General features: G+C 47.1%; 1 long non-coding RNA gene across 1 annotated transcript; it reads right to left on the reverse strand.

The window, feature by feature from the left end:
• Positions 1-1,619: 1,619 nt before the first annotated feature.
• On the reverse strand, positions 1,620-7,111 carry LOC144394379 (uncharacterized). Its single transcript, XR_013457041.1, has 2 exons — positions 2,996-7,111; positions 1,620-2,233 (listed from the first exon to the last, which is right to left on the reverse strand). It is a non-coding gene; the product is annotated as an uncharacterized LOC144394379 (long non-coding RNA).
• Between the last annotated feature and the right edge of the window lie 15,662 nt (positions 7,112-22,773).

The raw sequence follows: 22,773 nt of genomic DNA on the forward strand, positions 1-22,773 counted from the left end.
TATCATGATGTGTTGTGTTGAGTTTGAGATAAAATAGATCCAGCGGTGCCGGATCACGCCGGTCCGCACCTCCGATATCACTGCGCCGCCGACTCACGTCATTTTCGCCAGCGTGTCCGGAGGGAAAGGAGTCCCCGGCACGAGCTCCGCTGTTTTGTTAAATGCACACTTTTTAAACCTGCCTGAAGAAGGTCTAGTTGAGACCGAAACGTTGCGGTGTTGTTTTGTGCCTGTTCCCATGTTCCTGCTGGAGAAAATAAACGGTAAAGAAAACCTTTTCGCCGATTTTTTTCTAAGCTAAGTGCTTTTGTGGCTAAGTTAGCCCAAAGCTAATGAGGCTAATCGAGCCCAACATGCGGTGAAATGCTAACAAAGATGGCGGAGCAACGAGTGAGCAGATTATGGACGTGAGCGAGCCGGGTGCCATGGGTGACTGCGAGGCTGCTGATGCTGAGGTGAGGAGCGCAGTTCTTCCGGTCCACATCACGGAGGGAGAAGGCACCTGCACCAGCACCACGGCTAAGGCTAGCAGAGGTACCCGGACCCGGACGGAGGTGATGACGCGACATCAAAGTGATGGAGAAAGCGGAGGCGCCATGTCTGTGGGTAACTGGGACTAAGGGAAACTTGATTCTGTGTTTACTTTTGGGTCCTCGGAGCCGGGCCTGACGATGGACCGTGCACTGACAGTGGTCTTAGGACCGCTGTCCCAACCCCTTTAACCCCTAACCAGCCTGTGCCTCTTGGGTCTAGCCCCGGGGGTTCCCCCATTTGTTTATGCAGTCTCTCCATCACCTAGCCCTAAACACAACCACACAGTTTTCTATTGTTGGAGCGAGGCTGTGACCTAATCAGGTCCCCTTCTCCTAAACACAACCACACAGTTTTCTATTGTTGGAGGGAGGCTGTGACCTAACCTGGTCCCCTTTTCCTAAACACAACATTAGTACATGTATTATTTGCAAGCCTAATCTGGCCCTTTAATGCATGGACAGAATAAAACAACACATTTTATAGCGGATCTATGACATCTCACTCCTTCACAAATCTTAATAGTCAAGTTATAATTTACTGACATGCATAGAATGCCTACCTGGTGTCATGCTATTATATTCCATCACTTGTGTGTACAGGATTACAATCTTTTAAACAATGCTGACTCTTGGAAATGTATGCACTATTCTTTAAGGACGACGCTCTATTGAAGCACAATTACGGATCCACAGAAAGAAGCACGATTGAGAGTACGGCCAATATATTGTTTTATGATGTTTTGCACTGTGAACACAATAAGAGGATGTGAAATTTCAGTTTAATATTACGGACAGGCATTGAATACTAACTTTGTGTCATGCTTTGAAGGATTCCACCACTCATGTGTACAGGATTGTGATCGTTTTTATTTAAACAATGCTTATTCTTGACAATGTATACATAATTATGAATCCACGGGGATATGGACGGTCGAGAATAGGGCGGATATATTGTTTTAATGATACAATACCTGCTAACGCTAAATATCATGATGTGTTGTGTTGAGTTTGAGATAAAATAGATCCAGCGGTGCCGGATCACGCCGGTCCGCACCTCCGATATCACTGCGCCGCCGACTCACGTCATTTTCGCCAGCGTGTCCGGAGGGAAAGGAGTCCCCGGCACGAGCTCCGCTGTTTTGTTAAATGCACACTTTTTAAACCTGCCTGAAGAAGGTCTAGTTGAGACCGAAACGTTGCGGTGTTGTTTTGTGCCTGTTCCCATGTTCCTGCTGGAGAAAATAAACGGTAAAGAAAACCTTTTCGCCGATTTTTTTCTAAGCTAAGTGCTTTTGTGGCTAAGTTAGCCCAAAGCTAATGAGGCTAATCGAGCCCAACATGCGGTGAAATGCTAACAAAGATGGCGGAGCAACGAGTGAGCAGATTATGGACGTGAGCGAGCCGGGTGCCATGGGTGACTGCGAGGCTGCTGATGCTGAGGTGAGGAGCGCAGTTCTTCCGGTCCACATCACGGAGGGAGAAGGCACCTGCACCAGCACCACGGCTAAGGCTAGCAGAGGTACCCGGACCCGGACGGAGGTGATGACGCGACATCAAAGTGATGGAGAAAGCGGAGGCGCCATGTCTGTGGGTAACTGGGACTAAGGGAAACTTGATTCTGTGTTTACTTTTGGGTCCTCGGAGCCGGGCCTGACGATGGACCGTGCACTGACAGTGGTCTTAGGACCGCTGTCCCAACCCTAACCCTAACCCTAACCCTAACCCTAACCCTAACCCTAACCCTAACCCTAACCCTAACCCTAACCCTAACCCTAACCCCTAACCCTAACCCTAACCCTAACCCTGCCGGTCCGCACCTCCGATATCACTGCGCCGCCGACTCACGTCATTTTCGCCAGCGTGTCCGGAGGGAAAGGAGTCCCCGGCACGAGCTCCGCTGTTTTGTTAAATGCACACTTTTTAAACCTGCCTGAAGAAGGTCCAGTTGAGACCGAAACGTTGCGGTGTTGTTTTGTGCTTGTTCCCATGTTCCTGCTGGAGAAAATAAACGGTAAAGAAAACCTTTTCGCCGATTTTTTTCTAAGCTAAGTGCTGTTGTGGCTAAGTTAGCCCAAAGCTAATGAGGCTAATCGAGCCCAACATGCGGTGAAATGCTAACAAAGATGGCGGAGCAACGAGTGAGCAGATTATGGACGTGAGCGAGCCGGGTGCCATGGGTGACTACGAGGCTGCTGATGCTGAGGTGAGGAGCGCAGTTCTTCCGGTCCACATCACGGAGGGAGAAGGCACCTGCACCAGCACCACGGCTAAGGCGAGCAGAGGTACCCGGACCCGGACGGAGGTGATGACGCGACATCAAAGTGATGGAGAAAGCGGAGGCGCCATGTTTGTGGGTAACTGGGACTAAGGGAAACTTGATTCTGTGTTTACTTTTGGGTCCTCGGAGCCGGGCCTGACGATGGACCGTGCACTGACAGTGGTCTTAGGACCGCTGTCCCAACCCTTTAACCCCTAACCAGCCTGTGCCTCTTGGGTCTAGCCCCGGGGGTTCCCCCAATTGTTTATGCAGTCTCTCCATCACCTAGCCCTAAACACAACCACACAGTTTTCTATTGTGGGAGCGAGGCTGTGACCTAGTCAGGTCCCCTTCTCCTAAACACAACCACACAGTTTTCTATTGTTGGAGGGAGGCTGTGACCTAACCTGGTCCCCTTTTCCTAAACACAACATTAGTAAATGTATTATTTGCAAGCCTAATCTGGCCCTTTAATGCATGGATATAATAAAACAACACATTTTACAGCGGATTTATGACATCTCACTCCTTCACAAACCTTTATAGTTAAGTTATAATTTACTGACATGCATAGAATGCCTACCTGGTGTCATGCTATTATAATTCCATCACTTGTGTGTACAGGATTACAATCTGTTAAACAATGCTGACTCTTAGAAATGTATGCACTATTCTTTAAGGACGACGCTCTATTGAAGCACAATTACGGATCCACAGAAAGAAGCACGATTGAGAGTACGGCCAATATATTGTTTTATGATGTTTTGCACTGTGAACACAATAAGATGATGTGATATTTCAGTTTAATATTACTGACAGGCATTGAATACTAACTTTGTGTCATGCTTTGAAGGATTCCACCACTCATGTGTACAGGATTGTGATCGTTTTTATTTAAACAATGCTTATTCTTGACAATGTATACATAATTATAAATCCACGGGGATATGGACGGTCGAGAATAGGGCGAATATATTGTTTTAATGATGCAATACCTGCTAACGCTAAATATCACGATGTGGTGTGTTGAATGTGAGGTAAAATAGATCCAGCTGTGCCGGTCCGCACCTCCGATATCACTGCGCCGCCGACTCACGTCATTTTCGCCAGCGTGTCCGGAGGGAAAGGAGTCCCCGGCACGAGCTCCGCTGTTTTGTTAAATGCACACTTTTTAAACCTGCCTGAAGAAGGTCCAGTTGAGACCGAAACGTTGCGGTGTTGTTTTGTGCTTGTTCCCATGTTCCTGCTGGAGAAAATAAACGGTAAAGAAAACCTTTTCGCCGATTTTTTTCTAAGCTAAGTGCTGTTGTGGCTAAGTTAGCCCAAAGCTAATGAGGCTAATCGAGCCCAACATGCGGTGAAATGCTAACAAAGATGGCGGAGCAACGAGTGAGCAGATTATGGACGTGAGCGAGCCGGGTGCCATGGGTGACTGCGAGGCTGCTGATGCTGAGGTGAGGAGCGCAGTTCTTCCGGTCCACATCACGGAGGGAGAAGGCACCTGCACCAGCACCACGGCTAAGGCGAGCAGAGGTACCCGGACCCGGACGGAGGTGATGACGCGACATCAAAGTGATGGAGAAAGCGGAGGCGCCATGTTTGTGGGTAACTGGGACTAAGGGAAACTTGATTCTGTGTTTACTTTTGGGTCCTCGGAGCCGGGCCTGACGATGGACCGTGCACTGACAGTGGTCTTAGGACCGCTGTCCCAACCCTTTAACCCCTAACCAGCCTGTGCCTCTTGGGTCTAGCCCCGGGGGTTCCCCCAATTGTTTATGCAGTCTCTCCATCACCTAGCCCTAAACACAACCACACAGTTTTCTATTGTGGGAGCGAGGCTGTGACCTAGTCAGGTCCCCTTCTCCTAAACACAACCACACAGTTTTCTATTGTTGGAGGGAGGCTGTGACCTAACCTGGTCCCCTTTTCCTAAACACAACATTAGTAAATGTATTATTTGCAAGCCTAATCTGGCCCTTTAATGCATGGATATAATAAAACAACACATTTTACAGCGGATTTATGACATCTCACTCCTTCACAAACCTTTATAGTTAAGTTATAATTTACTGACATGCATAGAATGCCTACCTGGTGTCATGCTATTATAATTCCATCACTTGTGTGTACAGGATTACAATCTGTTAAACAATGCTGACTCTTAGAAATGTATGCACTATTCTTTAAGGACGACGCTCTATTGAAGCACAATTACGGATCCACAGAAAGAAGCACGATTGAGAGTACGGCCAATATATTGTTTTATGATGTTTTGCACTGTGAACACAATAAGATGATGTGATATTTCAGTTTAATATTACTGACAGGCATTGAATACTAACTTTGTGTCATGCTTTGAAGGATTCCACCACTCATGTGTACAGGATTGTGATCGTTTTTATTTAAACAATGCTTATTCTTGACAATGTATACATAATTATAAATCCACGGGGATATGGACGGTCGAGAATAGGGCGAATATATTGTTTTAATGATGCAATACCTGCTAACGCTAAATATCACGATGTGGTGTGTTGAATGTGAGGTAAAATAGATCCAGCTGTGCCGGTCCGCACCTCCGATATCACTGCGCCGCCGACTCACGTCATTTTCGCCAGCGTGTCCGGAGGGAAAGGAGTCCCCGGCACGAGCTCCGCTGTTTTGTTAAATGCACACTTTTTAAACCTGCCTGAAGAAGGTCCAGTTGAGACCGAAACGTTGCGGTGTTGTTTTGTGCTTGTTCCCATGTTCCTGCTGGAGAAAATAAACGGTAAAGAAAACCTTTTCGCCGATTTTTTTCTAAGCTAAGTGCTGTTGTGGCTAAGTTAGCCCAAAGCTAATGAGGCTAATCGAGCCCAACATGCGGTGAAATGCTAACAAAGATGGCGGAGCAACGAGTGAGCAGATTATGGACGTGAGCGAGCCGGGTGCCATGGGTGACTGCGAGGCTGCTGATGCTGAGGTGAGGAGCGCAGTTCTTCCGGTCCACATCACGGAGGGAGAAGGCACCTGCACCAGCACCACGGCTAAGGCGAGCAGAGGTACCCGGACCCGGACGGAGGTGATGACGCGACATCAAAGTGATGGAGAAAGCGGAGGCGCCATGTTTGTGGGTAACTGGGACTAAGGGAAACTTGATTCTGTGTTTACTTTTGGGTCCTCGGAGCCGGGCCTGACGATGGACCGTGCACTGACAGTGGTCTTAGGACCGCTGTCCCAACCCTTTAACCCCTAACCAGCCTGTGCCTCTTGGGTCTAGCCCCGGGGGTTCCCCCAATTGTTTATGCAGTCTCTCCATCACCTAGCCCTAAACACAACCACACAGTTTTCTATTGTGGGAGCGAGGCTGTGACCTAGTCAGGTCCCCTTCTCCTAAACACAACCACACAGTTTTCTATTGTTGGAGGGAGGCTGTGACCTAACCTGGTCCCCTTTTCCTAAACACAACATTAGTAAATGTATTATTTGCAAGCCTAATCTGGCCCTTTAATGCATGGATATAATAAAACAACACATTTTACAGCGGATTTATGACATCTCACTCCTTCACAAACCTTTATAGTTAAGTTATAATTTACTGACATGCATAGAATGCCTACCTGGTGTCATGCTATTATAATTCCATCACTTGTGTGTACAGGATTACAATCTGTTAAACAATGCTGACTCTTAGAAATGTATGCACTATTCTTTAAGGACGACGCTCTATTGAAGCACAATTACGGATCCACAGAAAGAAGCACGATTGAGAGTACGGCCAATATATTGTTTTATGATGTTTTGCACTGTGAACACAATAAGATGATGTGATATTTCAGTTTAATATTACTGACAGGCATTGAATACTAACTTTGTGTCATGCTTTGAAGGATTCCACCACTCATGTGTACAGGATTGTGATCGTTTTTATTTAAACAATGCTTATTCTTGACAATGTATACATAATTATAAATCCACGGGGATATGGACGGTCGAGAATAGGGCGAATATATTGTTTTAATGATGCAATACCTGCTAACGCTAAATATCACGATGTGGTGTGTTGAATGTGAGGTAAAATAGATCCAGCTGTGCCGGTCCGCACCTCCGATATCACTGCGCCGCCGACTCACGTCATTTTCGCCAGCGTGTCCGGAGGGAAAGGAGTCCCCGGCACGAGCTCCGCTGTTTTGTTAAATGCACACTTTTTAAACCTGCCTGAAGAAGGTCCAGTTGAGACCGAAACGTTGCGGTGTTGTTTTGTGCTTGTTCCCATGTTCCTGCTGGAGAAAATAAACGGTAAAGAAAACCTTTTCGCCGATTTTTTTCTAAGCTAAGTGCTGTTGTGGCTAAGTTAGCCCAAAGCTAATGAGGCTAATCGAGCCCAACATGCGGTGAAATGCTAACAAAGATGGCGGAGCAACGAGTGAGCAGATTATGGACGTGAGCGAGCCGGGTGCCATGGGTGACTGCGAGGCTGCTGATGCTGAGGTGAGGAGCGCAGTTCTTCCGGTCCACATCACGGAGGGAGAAGGCACCTGCACCAGCACCACGGCTAAGGCGAGCAGAGGTACCCGGACCCGGACGGAGGTGATGACGCGACATCAAAGTGATGGAGAAAGCGGAGGCGCCATGTTTGTGGGTAACTGGGACTAAGGGAAACTTGATTCTGTGTTTACTTTTGGGTCCTCGGAGCCGGGCCTGACGATGGACCGTGCACTGACAGTGGTCTTAGGACCGCTGTCCCAACCCTTTAACCCCTAACCAGCCTGTGCCTCTTGGGTCTAGCCCCGGGGGTTCCCCCAATTGTTTATGCAGTCTCTCCATCACCTAGCCCTAAACACAACCACACAGTTTTCTATTGTGGGAGCGAGGCTGTGACCTAGTCAGGTCCCCTTCTCCTAAACACAACCACACAGTTTTCTATTGTTGGAGGGAGGCTGTGACCTAACCTGGTCCCCTTTTCCTAAACACAACATTAGTAAATGTATTATTTGCAAGCCTAATCTGGCCCTTTAATGCATGGATATAATAAAACAACACATTTTACAGCGGATTTATGACATCTCACTCCTTCACAAACCTTTATAGTTAAGTTATAATTTACTGACATGCATAGAATGCCTACCTGGTGTCATGCTATTATAATTCCATCACTTGTGTGTACAGGATTACAATCTGTTAAACAATGCTGACTCTTAGAAATGTATGCACTATTCTTTAAGGACGACGCTCTATTGAAGCACAATTACGGATCCACAGAAAGAAGCACGATTGAGAGTACGGCCAATATATTGTTTTATGATGTTTTGCACTGTGAACACAATAAGATGATGTGATATTTCAGTTTAATATTACTGACAGGCATTGAATACTAACTTTGTGTCATGCTTTGAAGGATTCCACCACTCATGTGTACAGGATTGTGATCGTTTTTATTTAAACAATGCTTATTCTTGACAATGTATACATAATTATAAATCCACGGGGATATGGACGGTCGAGAATAGGGCGAATATATTGTTTTAATGATGCAATACCTGCTAACGCTAAATATCACGATGTGGTGTGTTGAATGTGAGGTAAAATAGATCCAGCTGTGCCGGTCCGCACCTCCGATATCACTGCGCCGCCGACTCACGTCATTTTCGCCAGCGTGTCCGGAGGGAAAGGAGTCCCCGGCACGAGCTCCGCTGTTATGTTAAATGCACACTTTTTAAACCTGCCTGAAGAAGGTCCAGTTGAGACCGAAACGTTGCGGTGTTGTTTTGTGCTTGTTCCCATGTTCCTGCTGGAGAAAATAAACGGTAAAGAAAACCTTTTCGCCGATTTTTTTCTAAGCTAAGTGCTGTTGTGGCTAAGTTAGCCCAAAGCTAATGAGGCTAATCGAGCCCAACATGCGGTGAAATGCTAACAAAGATGGCGGAGCAACGAGTGAGCAGATTATGGACGTGAGCGAGCCGGGTGCCATGGGTGACTGCGAGGCTGCTGATGCTGAGGTGAGGAGCGCAGTTCTTCCGGTCCACATCACGGAGGGAGAAGGCACCTGCACCAGCACCACGGCTAAGGCGAGCAGAGGTACCCGGACCCGGACGGAGGTGATGACGCGACATCAAAGTGATGGAGAAAGCGGAGGCGCCATGTTTGTGGGTAACTGGGACTAAGGGAAACTTGATTCTGTGTTTACTTTTGGGTCCTCGGAGCCGGGCCTGACGATGGACCGTGCACTGACAGTGGTCTTAGGACCGCTGTCCCAACCCTTTAACCCCTAACCAGCCTGTGCCTCTTGGGTCTAGCCCCGGGGGTTCCCCCAATTGTTTATGCAGTCTCTCCATCACCTAGCCCTAAACACAACCACACAGTTTTCTATTGTGGGAGCGAGGCTGTGACCTAGTCAGGTCCCCTTCTCCTAAACACAACCACACAGTTTTCTATTGTTGGAGGGAGGCTGTGACCTAACCTGGTCCCCTTTTCCTAAACACAACATTAGTAAATGTATTATTTGCAAGCCTAATCTGGCCCTTTAATGCATGGATATAATAAAACAACACATTTTACAGCGGATTTATGACATCTCACTCCTTCACAAACCTTTATAGTTAAGTTATAATTTACTGACATGCATAGAATGCCTACCTGGTGTCATGCTATTATAATTCCATCACTTGTGTGTACAGGATTACAATCTGTTAAACAATGCTGACTCTTAGAAATGTATGCACTATTCTTTAAGGACGACGCTCTATTGAAGCACAATTACGGATCCACAGAAAGAAGCACGATTGAGAGTACGGCCAATATATTGTTTTATGATGTTTTGCACTGTGAACACAATAAGATGATGTGATATTTCAGTTTAATATTACTGACAGGCATTGAATACTAACTTTGTGTCATGCTTTGAAGGATTCCACCACTCATGTGTACAGGATTGTGATCGTTTTTATTTAAACAATGCTTATTCTTGACAATGTATACATAATTATAAATCCACGGGGATATGGACGGTCGAGAATAGGGCGAATATATTGTTTTAATGATGCAATACCTGCTAACGCTAAATATCACGATGTGGTGTGTTGAATGTGAGGTAAAATAGATCCAGCTGTGCCGGTCCGCACCTCCGATATCACTGCGCCGCCGACTCACGTCATTTTCGCCAGCGTGTCCGGAGGGAAAGGAGTCCCCGGCACGAGCTCCGCTGTTTTGTTAAATGCACACTTTTTAAACCTGCCTGAAGAAGGTCCAGTTGAGACCGAAACGTTGCGGTGTTGTTTTGTGCTTGTTCCCATGTTCCTGCTGGAGAAAATAAACGGTAAAGAAAACCTTTTCGCCGATTTTTTTCTAAGCTAAGTGCTGTTGTGGCTAAGTTAGCCCAAAGCTAATGAGGCTAATCGAGCCCAACATGCGGTGAAATGCTAACAAAGATGGCGGAGCAACGAGTGAGCAGATTATGGACGTGAGCGAGCCGGGTGCCATGGGTGACTACGAGGCTGCTGATGCTGAGGTGAGGAGCGCAGTTCTTCCGGTCCACATCACGGAGGGAGAAGGCACCTGCACCAGCACCACGGCTAAGGCGAGCAGAGGTACCCGGACCCGGACGGAGGTGATGACGCGACATCAAAGTGATGGAGAAAGCGGAGGCGCCATGTTTGTGGGTAACTGGGACTAAGGGAAACTTGATTCTGTGTTTACTTTTGGGTCCTCGGAGCCGGGCCTGACGATGGACCGTGCACTGACAGTGGTCTTAGGACCGCTGTCCCAACCCTTTAACCCCTAACCAGCCTGTGCCTCTTGGGTCTAGCCCCGGGGGTTCCCCCAATTGTTTATGCAGTCTCTCCATCACCTAGCCCTAAACACAACCACACAGTTTTCTATTGTGGGAGCGAGGCTGTGACCTAGTCAGGTCCCCTTCTCCTAAACACAACCACACAGTTTTCTATTGTTGGAGGGAGGCTGTGACCTAACCTGGTCCCCTTTTCCTAAACACAACATTAGTAAATGTATTATTTGCAAGCCTAATCTGGCCCTTTAATGCATGGATATAATAAAACAACACATTTTACAGCGGATTTATGACATCTCACTCCTTCACAAACCTTTATAGTTAAGTTATAATTTACTGACATGCATAGAATGCCTACCTGGTGTCATGCTATTATAATTCCATCACTTGTGTGTACAGGATTACAATCTGTTAAACAATGCTGACTCTTAGAAATGTATGCACTATTCTTTAAGGACGACGCTCTATTGAAGCACAATTACGGATCCACAGAAAGAAGCACGATTGAGAGTACGGCCAATATATTGTTTTATGATGTTTTGCACTGTGAACACAATAAGATGATGTGATATTTCAGTTTAATATTACTGACAGGCATTGAATACTAACTTTGTGTCATGCTTTGAAGGATTCCACCACTCATGTGTACAGGATTGTGATCGTTTTTATTTAAACAATGCTTATTCTTGACAATGTATACATAATTATAAATCCACGGGGATATGGACGGTCGAGAATAGGGCGAATATATTGTTTTAATGATGCAATACCTGCTAACGCTAAATATCACGATGTGGTGTGTTGAATGTGAGGTAAAATAGATCCAGCTGTGCCGGTCCGCACCTCCGATATCACTGCGCCGCCGACTCACGTCATTTTCGCCAGCGTGTCCGGAGGGAAAGGAGTCCCCGGCACGAGCTCCGCTGTTTTGTTAAATGCACACTTTTTAAACCTGCCTGAAGAAGGTCCAGTTGAGACCGAAACGTTGCGGTGTTGTTTTGTGCTTGTTCCCATGTTCCTGCTGGAGAAAATAAACGGTAAAGAAAACCTTTTCGCCGATTTTTTTCTAAGCTAAGTGCTGTTGTGGCTAAGTTAGCCCAAAGCTAATGAGGCTAATCGAGCCCAACATGCGGTGAAATGCTAACAAAGATGGCGGAGCAACGAGTGAGCAGATTATGGACGTGAGCGAGCCGGGTGCCATGGGTGACTGCGAGGCTGCTGATGCTGAGGTGAGGAGCGCAGTTCTTCCGGTCCACATCACGGAGGGAGAAGGCACCTGCACCAGCACCACGGCTAAGGCGAGCAGAGGTACCCGGACCCGGACGGAGGTGATGACGCGACATCAAAGTGATGGAGAAAGCGGAGGCGCCATGTTTGTGGGTAACTGGGACTAAGGGAAACTTGATTCTGTGTTTACTTTTGGGTCCTCGGAGCCGGGCCTGACGATGGACCGTGCACTGACAGTGGTCTTAGGACCGCTGTCCCAACCCTTTAACCCCTAACCAGCCTGTGCCTCTTGGGTCTAGCCCCGGGGGTTCCCCCAATTGTTTATGCAGTCTCTCCATCACCTAGCCCTAAACACAACCACACAGTTTTCTATTGTGGGAGCGAGGCTGTGACCTAGTCAGGTCCCCTTCTCCTAAACACAACCACACAGTTTTCTATTGTTGGAGGGAGGCTGTGACCTAACCTGGTCCCCTTTTCCTAAACACAACATTAGTAAATGTATTATTTGCAAGCCTAATCTGGCCCTTTAATGCATGGATATAATAAAACAACACATTTTACAGCGGATTTATGACATCTCACTCCTTCACAAACCTTTATAGTTAAGTTATAATTTACTGACATGCATAGAATGCCTACCTGGTGTCATGCTATTATAATTCCATCACTTGTGTGTACAGGATTACAATCTGTTAAACAATGCTGACTCTTAGAAATGTATGCACTATTCTTTAAGGACGACGCTCTATTGAAGCACAATTACGGATCCACAGAAAGAAGCACGATTGAGAGTACGGCCAATATATTGTTTTATGATGTTTTGCACTGTGAACACAATAAGATGATGTGATATTTCAGTTTAATATTACTGACAGGCATTGAATACTAACTTTGTGTCATGCTTTGAAGGATTCCACCACTCATGTGTACAGGATTGTGATCGTTTTTATTTAAACAATGCTTATTCTTGACAATGTATACATAATTATAAATCCACGGGGATATGGACGGTCGAGAATAGGGCGAATATATTGTTTTAATGATGCAATACCTGCTAACGCTAAATATCACGATGTGGTGTGTTGAATGTGAGGTAAAATAGATCCAGCTGTGCCGGTCCGCACCTCCGATATCACTGCGCCGCCGACTCACGTCATTTTCGCCAGCGTGTCCGGAGGGAAAGGAGTCCCCGGCACGAGCTCCGCTGTTTTGTTAAATGCACACTTTTTAAACCTGCCTGAAGAAGGTCCAGTTGAGACCGAAACGTTGCGGTGTTGTTTTGTGCTTGTTCCCATGTTCCTGCTGGAGAAAATAAACGGTAAAGAAAACCTTTTCGCCGATTTTTTTCTAAGCTAAGTGCTGTTGTGGCTAAGTTAGCCCAAAGCTAATGAGGCTAATCGAGCCCAACATGCGGTGAAATGCTAACAAAGATGGCGGAGCAACGAGTGAGCAGATTATGGACGTGAGCGAGCCGGGTGCCATGGGTGACTGCGAGGCTGCTGATGCTGAGGTGAGGAGCGCAGTTCTTCCGGTCCACATCACGGAGGGAGAAGGCACCTGCACCAGCACCACGGCTAAGGCGAGCAGAGGTACCCGGACCCGGACGGAGGTGATGACGCGACATCAAAGTGATGGAGAAAGCGGAGGCGCCATGTTTGTGGGTAACTGGGACTAAGGGAAACTTGATTCTGTGTTTACTTTTGGGTCCTCGGAGCCGGGCCTGACGATGGACCGTGCACTGACAGTGGTCTTAGGACCGCTGTCCCAACCCTTTAACCCCTAACCAGCCTGTGCCTCTTGGGTCTAGCCCCGGGGGTTCCCCCAATTGTTTATGCAGTCTCTCCATCACCTAGCCCTAAACACAACCACACAGTTTTCTATTGTGGGAGCGAGGCTGTGACCTAGTCAGGTCCCCTTCTCCTAAACACAACCACACAGTTTTCTATTGTTGGAGGGAGGCTGTGACCTAACCTGGTCCCCTTTTCCTAAACACAACATTAGTAAATGTATTATTTGCAAGCCTAATCTGGCCCTTTAATGCATGGATATAATAAAACAACACATTTTACAGCGGATTTATGACATCTCACTCCTTCACAAACCTTTATAGTTAAGTTATAATTTACTGACATGCATAGAATGCCTACCTGGTGTCATGCTATTATAATTCCATCACTTGTGTGTACAGGATTACAATCTGTTAAACAATGCTGACTCTTAGAAATGTATGCACTATTCTTTAAGGACGACGCTCTATTGAAGCACAATTACGGATCCACAGAAAGAAGCACGATTGAGAGTACGGCCAATATATTGTTTTATGATGTTTTGCACTGTGAACACAATAAGATGATGTGATATTTCAGTTTAATATTACTGACAGGCATTGAATACTAACTTTGTGTCATGCTTTGAAGGATTCCACCACTCATGTGTACAGGATTGTGATCGTTTTTATTTAAACAATGCTTATTCTTGACAATGTATACATAATTATAAATCCACGGGGATATGGACGGTCGAGAATAGGGCGAATATATTGTTTTAATGATGCAATACCTGCTAACGCTAAATATCACGATGTGGTGTGTTGAATGTGAGGTAAAATAGATCCAGCTGTGCCGGTCCGCACCTCCGATATCACTGCGCCGCCGACTCACGTCATTTTCGCCAGCGTGTCCGGAGGGAAAGGAGTCCCCGGCACGAGCTCCGCTGTTTTGTTAAATGCACACTTTTTAAACCTGCCTGAAGAAGGTCCAGTTGAGACCGAAACGTTGCGGTGTTGTTTTGTGCTTGTTCCCATGTTCCTGCTGGAGAAAATAAACGGTAAAGAAAACCTTTTCGCCGATTTTTTTCTAAGCTAAGTGCTGTTGTGGCTAAGTTAGCCCAAAGCTAATGAGGCTAATCGAGCCCAACATGCGGTGAAATGCTAACAAAGATGGCGGAGCAACGAGTGAGCAGATTATGGACGTGAGCGAGCCGGGTGCCATGGGTGACTGCGAGGCTGCTGATGCTGAGGTGAGGAGCGCAGTTCTTCCGGTCCACATCACGGAGGGAGAAGGCACCTGCACCAGCACCACGGCTAAGGCGAGCAGAGGTACCCGGACCCGGACGGAGGTGATGACGCGACATCAAAGTGATGGAGAAAGCGGAGGCGCCATGTTTGTGGGTAACTGGGACTAAGGGAAACTTGATTCTGTGTTTACTTTTGGGTCCTCGGAGCCGGGCCTGACGATGGACCGTGCACTGACAGTGGTCTTAGGACCGCTGTCCCAACCCTTTAACCCCTAACCCTAACCCTAACCCTAACCCTAACCCTAACCCTAACCCTAACCCTAACCCTAACCCTAACCCTAACCCTAACCCCTAACCCTAACCCTAACCCTAACCCTAACCCTCCAGGTGCAGCGTCAGCTAAACCGCAACACGGACGGCTGCTGATGAAGGTGACGGCTTCGTGTTTACTTTTAACAAATAAATAACAGTTTAATAATAGAAAACTGGAGGCTGGAGACGGAGGACAACAGGAGGCTGCGTGGATGTTCGGGACTGCGGGACCTGTCCGGTTTGATGGACCGTGCACCGACAGTGGTCTTCGGACCGCTGTCCCAACCCTTTCACCCCTAACCAGCCAGTGCCTCGCCGGTCTGGGTCCTGTCTTCGCTGGACGTCTGTGCGGTCCCCGATGTTCCTGTCCCTAAGCCTAACCACAGAGGTTTTAAGCCCTAATCACAACCACAGTGACTCACCTGCAATCCACTAACATGGGCTATTTCATACTTTAATATGTATTCCTGCTATTAGGATTCTTCATCTGTGTGTACAATACTGTTTGCAATTATTTAAGAGACAAAGTTAACTCCCAGAATGTTATGCATATTTATATACAGGACGTAGCTCAAAATGAAGCACAATTTGATTCCTAGTAATGTTTGCAACTCTGGTGAAGGTATGACAAATGTATAATTATTATAATGCACTGTATTGATAACGCCAATAGGGATGACTTTATGCTTGAAGGCAACATTGAAGGGCAATGGACCCATTCTTCAGTGGTTTGTATCTATCAGGGTGTTTTTAGATGAGACACCGGAAGGTGACCGGATGTCGTCATACCCAGCTCTATTATCATTGGCTCCGCTTCTTCTTCTCTCTCTCTCTCCTGGACCGTTGGTGGAGTAACATCTCCCCGTCCTTGGCTCCCGTTATGTAGCCGCTAACTGCTGTTTATTGTCCCTGAAGAAGACCTAAACCTGGTCGAAACGTTGGATGTACAGTAAGACGATTCTCATGTTTTGTCGGGCTCAAGAAAAATAAACGGCAAAGAACAATCCTTTCTCCGTTTTTTTTTTGCTAAAAGCTAAGTCATGCTGGAGCTAAATGCTAATGCTAAGCGGGCCTATAAGCTAACTGAAGCTATCCTAGCACAGCCCGCTAGCGTGTCCATAGACATTGAGGCGTACTACGCACAACATGAGGCGAACGCGAATGCGGCACGACGTATGACGATGCAATAACATCGAAGCAAGGGGACCGGAGAGAGGAGAGAGACGACGCACACACGATGACCTGCTAACCGAGCCACGCCGCTGAGACCGCTCCAGGTGCAGCGTCAGCTAAACCGCAACACGGACGGCTGCTGATGAAGGTGACGGCTTCGTGTTTACTTTTAACAAATAAATAACAGTTTAATAATAGAAAACTGGAGGCTGGAGACGGAGGACAACAGGAGGCTGCGTGGATGTTCGGGACTGCGGGACCTGTCCGGTTTGATGGACCGTGCACCGACAGTGGTCTTCGGACCGCTGTCCCAACCCTTTCACCCCTAACCAGCCAGTGCCTCGCCGGTCTGGGTCCTGTCTTCGCTGGACGTCTGTGCGGTCCCCGATGTTCCTGTCCCTAAGCCTAACCACAGAGGTTTTAAGCCCTAATCACAACCACAGTGACTCACCTGCAATCCACTAACATGGGCTATTTCATACTTTAATATGTATTCCTGCTATTAGGATTCTTCATCTGTGTGTACAATACTGTTTGCAATTATTTAAGAGACAAAGTTAACTCCCAGAATGTTATGCATATTTATATACAGGACGTAGCTCAAAATGAAGCACAATTTGATTCCTAGTAATGTTTGCAACTCTGGTGAAGGTATGACAAATGTATAATTATTATAATGCACTGTATTGATAACGCCAATAGGGATGACTTTATGCTTGAAGGCAACATTGAAGGGCAATGGACCCATTCTTCAGTGGTTTGTATCTATCAGGGTGTTTTTAGATGAGACACCGGAAGGTGACCGGATGTCGTCATACCCAGCTCTATTATCATTGGCTCCGCTTCTTCTTCTCTCTCTCTCTCCTGGACCGTTGGTGGAGTAACATCTCCCCGTCCTTGGCTCCCGTTATGTAGCCGCTAACTGCTGTTTATTGTCCCTGAAGAAGACCTAAACCTGGTCGAAACGTTGGATGTACAGTAAGACGATTCTCATGTTTTGTCGGGCTCAAGAAAAATAAACGGCAAAGAACAATCCTTTCTCCGTTTTTTTGCTAAAAGCTAAGTCATGCTGGAGCTAAATGCTAATGCTAAGCGGGCCTATAAGCTAACTGAAGCTATCCTAGCACAGCCCGCTAGCGTGTCCATAGACATTGAGGCGTACTACGCACAACATGAGGCGAACGCGAATGCGGCACGACGTATGACGATGCAATAACATCGAAGCAAGGGGACCGGAGAGAGGAGAGAGACGACGCACACACGATGACCTGCTAACCGAGCCACGCCGCTGAGACCGCTCCAGGTGCAGCGTCAGCTAAACCGCAACACGGACGGCTGCTGATGAAGGTGACGGCTTCGTGTTTACTTTTAACAAATAAATAACAGTTTAATAATAGAAAACTGGAGGCTGGAGACGGAGGACAACAGGAGGCTGCGTGGATGTTCGGGACTGCGGGACCTGTCCGGTTTGATGGACCGTGCACCGACAGTGGTCTTCGGACCGCTGTCCCAACCCTTTCACCCCTAACCAGCCAGTGCCTCGCCGGTCTGGGTCCTGTCTTCGCTGGACGTCTGTGCGGTCCCCGATGTTCCTGTCCCTAAGCCTAACCACAGAGGTTTTAAGCCCTAATCACAACCACAGTGACTCACCTGCAATCCACTAACATGGGCTATTTCATACTTTAATATGTATTCCTGCTATTAGGATTCTTCATCTGTGTGTACAATACTGTTTGCAATTATTTAAGAGACAAAGTTAACTCCCAGAATGTTATGCATATTTATATACAGGACGTAGCTCAAAATGAAGCACAATTTGATTCCTAGTAATGTTTGCAACTCTGGTGAAGGTATGACAAATGTATAATTATTATAATGCACTGTATTGATAACGCCAATAGGGATGACTTTATGCTTGAAGGCAACATTGAAGGGCAATGGACCCATTCTTCAGTGGTTTGTATCTATCAGGGTGTTTTTAGATGAGACACCGGAAGGTGACCGGATGTCGTCATACCCAGCTCTATTATCATTGGCTCCGCTTCTTCTTCTCTCTCTCTCTCCTGGACCGTTGGTGGAGTAACATCTCCCCGTCCTTGGCTCCCGTTATGTAGCCGCTAACTGCTGTTTATTGTCCCTGAAGAAGACCTAAACCTGGTCGAAACGTTGGATGTACAGTAAGACGATTCTCATGTTTTGTCGGGCTCAAGAAAAATAAACGGCAAAGAACAATCCTTTCTCCGTTTTTTTGCTAAAAGCTAAGTCATGCTGGAGCTAAATGCTAATGCTAAGCGGGCCTATAAGCTAACTGAAGCTATCCTAGCACAGCCCGCTAGCGTGTCCATAGACATTGAGGCGTACTACGCACAACATGAGGCGAACGCGAATGCGGCACGACGTATGACGATGCAATAACATCGAAGCAAGGGGACCGGAGAGAGGAGAGAGACGACGCACACACGATGACCTGCTAACCGAGCCACGCCGCTGAGACCGCTCCAGGTGCAGCGTCAGCTAAACCGCAACACGGACGGCTGCTGATGAAGGTGACGGCTTCGTGTTTACTTTTAACAAATAAATAACAGTTTAATAATAGAAAACTGGAGGCTGGAGACGGAGGACAACAGGAGGCTGCGTGGATGTTCGGGACTGCGGGACCTGTCCGGTTTGATGGACCGTGCACCGACAGTGGTCTTCGGACCGCTGTCCCAACCCTTTCACCCCTAACCAGCCAGTGCCTCGCCGGTCTGGGTCCTGTCTTCGCTGGACGTCTGTGCGGTCCCCGATGTTCCTGTCCCTAAGCCTAACCACAGAGGTTTTAAGCCCTAATCACAACCACAGTGACTCACCTGCAATCCACTAACATGGGCTATTTCATACTTTAATATGTATTCCTGCTATTAGGATTCTTCATCTGTGTGTACAATACTGTTTGCAATTATTTAAGAGACAAAGTTAACTCCCAGAATGTTATGCATATTTATATACAGGACGTAGCTCAAAATGAAGCACAATTTGATTCCTAGTAATGTTTGCAACTCTGGTGAAGGTATGACAAATGTATAATTATTATAATGCACTGTATTGATAACGCCAATAGGGATGACTTTATGCTTGAAGGCAACATTGAAGGGCAATGGACCCATTCTTCAGTGGTTTGTATCTATCAGGGTGTTTTTAGATGAGACACCGGAAGGTGACCGGATGTCGTCATACCCAGCTCTATTATCATTGGCTCCGCTTCTTCTTCTCTCTCTCTCTCCTGGACCGTTGGTGGAGTAACATCTCCCCGTCCTTGGCTCCCGTTATGTAGCCGCTAACTGCTGTTTATTGTCCCTGAAGAAGACCTAAACCTGGTCGAAACGTTGGATGTACAGTAAGACGATTCTCATGTTTTGTCGGGCTCAAGAAAAATAAACGGCAAAGAACAATCCTTTCTCCGTTTTTTTTTTTGCTAAAAGCTAAGTCATGCTGGAGCTAAATGCTAATGCTAAGCGGGCCTATAAGCTAACTGAAGCTATCCTAGCACAGCCCGCTAGCGTGTCCATAGACATTGAGGCGTACTACGCACAACATGAGGCGAACGCGAATGCGGCACGACGTATGACGATGCAATAACATCGAAGCAAGGGGACCGGAGAGAGGAGAGAGACGACGCACACACGATGACCTGCTAACCGAGCCACGCCGCTGAGACCGCTCCAGGTGCAGCGTCAGCTAAACCGCAACACGGACGGCTGCTGATGAAGGTGACGGCTTCGTGTTTACTTTTAACAAATAAATAACAGTTTAATAATAGAAAACTGGAGGCTGGAGACGGAGGACAACAGGAGGCTGCGTGGATGTTCGGGACTGCGGGACCTGTCCGGTTTGATGGACCGTGCACCGACAGTGGTCTTCGGACCGCTGTCCCAACCCTTTCACCCCTAACCAGCCAGTGCCTCGCCGGTCTGGGTCCTGTCTTCGCTGGACGTCTGTGCGGTCCCCGATGTTCCTGTCCCTAAGCCTAACCACAGAGGTTTTAAGCCCTAATCACAACCACAGTGACTCACCTGCAATCCACTAACATGGGCTATTTCATACTTTAATATGTATTCCTGCTATTAGGATTCTTCATCTGTGTGTACAATACTGTTTGCAATTATTTAAGAGACAAAGTTAACTCCCAGAATGTTATGCATATTTATATACAGGACGTAGCTCAAAATGAAGCACAATTTGATTCCTAGTAATGTTTGCAACTCTGGTGAAGGTATGACAAATGTATAATTATTATAATGCACTGTATTGATAACGCCAATAGGGATGACTTTATGCTTGAAGGCAACATTGAAGGGCAATGGACCCATTCTTCAGTGGTTTGTATCTATCAGGGTGTTTTTAGATGAGACACCGGAAGGTGACCGGATGTCGTCATACCCAGCTCTATTATCATTGGCTCCGCTTCTTCTTCTCTCTCTCTCTCCTGGACCGTTGGTGGAGTAACATCTCCCCGTCCTTGGCTCCCGTTATGTAGCCGCTAACTGCTGTTTATTGTCCCTGAAGAAGACCTAAACCTGGTCGAAACGTTGGATGTACAGTAAGACGATTCTCATGTTTTGTCGGGCTCAAGAAAAATAAACGGCAAAGAACAATCCTTTCTCCGTTTTTTTGCTAAAAGCTAAGTCATGCTGGAGCTAAATGCTAATGCTAAGCGGGCCTATAAGCTAACTGAAGCTATCCTAGCACAGCCCGCTAGCGTGTCCATAGACATTGAGGCGTACTACGCACAACATGAGGCGAACGCGAATGCGGCACGACGTATGACGATGCAATAACATCGAAGCAAGGGGACCGGAGAGAGGAGAGAGACGACGCACACACGATGACCTGCTAACCGAGCCACGCCGCTGAGACCGCTCCAGGTGCAGCGTCAGCTAAACCGCAACACGGACGGCTGCTGATGAAGGTGACGGCTTCGTGTTTACTTTTAACAAATAAATAACAGTTTAATAATAGAAAACTGGAGGCTGGAGACGGAGGACAACAGGAGGCTGCGTGGATGTTCGGGACTGCGGGACCTGTCCGGTTTGATGGACCGTGCACCGACAGTGGTCTTCGGACCGCTGTCCCAACCCTTTCACCCCTAACCAGCCAGTGCCTCGCCGGTCTGGGTCCTGTCTTCGCTGGACGTCTGTGCGGTCCCCGATGTTCCTGTCCCTAAGCCTAACCACAGAGGTTTTAAGCCCTAATCACAACCACAGTGACTCACCTGCAATCCACTAACATGGGCTATTTCATACTTTAATATGTATTCCTGCTATTAGGATTCTTCATCTGTGTGTACAATACTGTTTGCAATTATTTAAGAGACAAAGTTAACTCCCAGAATGTTATGCATATTTATATACAGGACGTAGCTCAAAATGAAGCACAATTTGATTCCTAGTAATGTTTGCAACTCTGGTGAAGGTATGACAAATGTATAATTATTATAATGCACTGTATTGATAACGCCAATAGGGATGACTTTATGCTTGAAGGCAACATTGAAGGGCAATGGACCCATTCTTCAGTGGTTTGTATCTATCAGGGTGTTTTTAGATGAGACACCGGAAGGTGACCGGATGTCGTCATACCCAGCTCTATTATCATTGGCTCCGCTTCTTCTTCTCTCTCTCTCTCCTGGACCGTTGGTGGAGTAACATCTCCCCGTCCTTGGCTCCCGTTATGTAGCCGCTAACTGCTGTTTATTGTCCCTGAAGAAGACCTAAACCTGGTCGAAACGTTGGATGTACAGTAAGACGATTCTCATGTTTTGTCGGGCTCAAGAAAAATAAACGGCAAAGAACAATCCTTTCTCCGTTTTTTTGCTAAAAGCTAAGTCATGCTGGAGCTAAATGCTAATGCTAAGCGGGCCTATAAGCTAACTGAAGCTATCCTAGCACAGCCCGCTAGCGTGTCCATAGACATTGAGGCGTACTACGCACAACATGAGGCGAACGCGAATGCGGCACGACGTATGACGATGCAATAACATCGAAGCAAGGGGACCGGAGAGAGGAGAGAGACGACGCACACACGATGACCTGCTAACCGAGCCACGCCGCTGAGACCGCTCCAGGTGCAGCGTCAGCTAAACCGCAACACGGACGGCTGCTGATGAAGGTGACGGCTTCGTGTTTACTTTTAACAAATAAATAACAGTTTAATAATAGAAAACTGGAGGCTGGAGACGGAGGACAACAGGAGGCTGCGTGGATGTTCGGGACTGCGGGACCTGTCCGGTTTGATGGACCGTGCACCGACAGTGGTCTTCGGACCGCTGTCCCAACCCTTTCACCCCTAACCAGCCAGTGCCTCGCCGGTCTGGGTCCTGTCTTCGCTGGACGTCTGTGCGGTCCCCGATGTTCCTGTCCCTAAGCCTAACCACAGAGGTTTTAAGCCCTAATCACAACCACAGTGACTCACCTGCAATCCACTAACATGGGCTATTTCATACTTTAATATGT

The sequence above is a fragment of the Gasterosteus aculeatus genome, unplaced genomic scaffold (genome assembly GCF_964276395.1).
Source record: "Gasterosteus aculeatus unplaced genomic scaffold, fGasAcu3.hap1.1 HAP1_SCAFFOLD_49, whole genome shotgun sequence".
In the NCBI taxonomy this organism is placed as follows: domain Eukaryota; kingdom Metazoa; phylum Chordata; class Actinopteri; order Perciformes; family Gasterosteidae; genus Gasterosteus; species Gasterosteus aculeatus.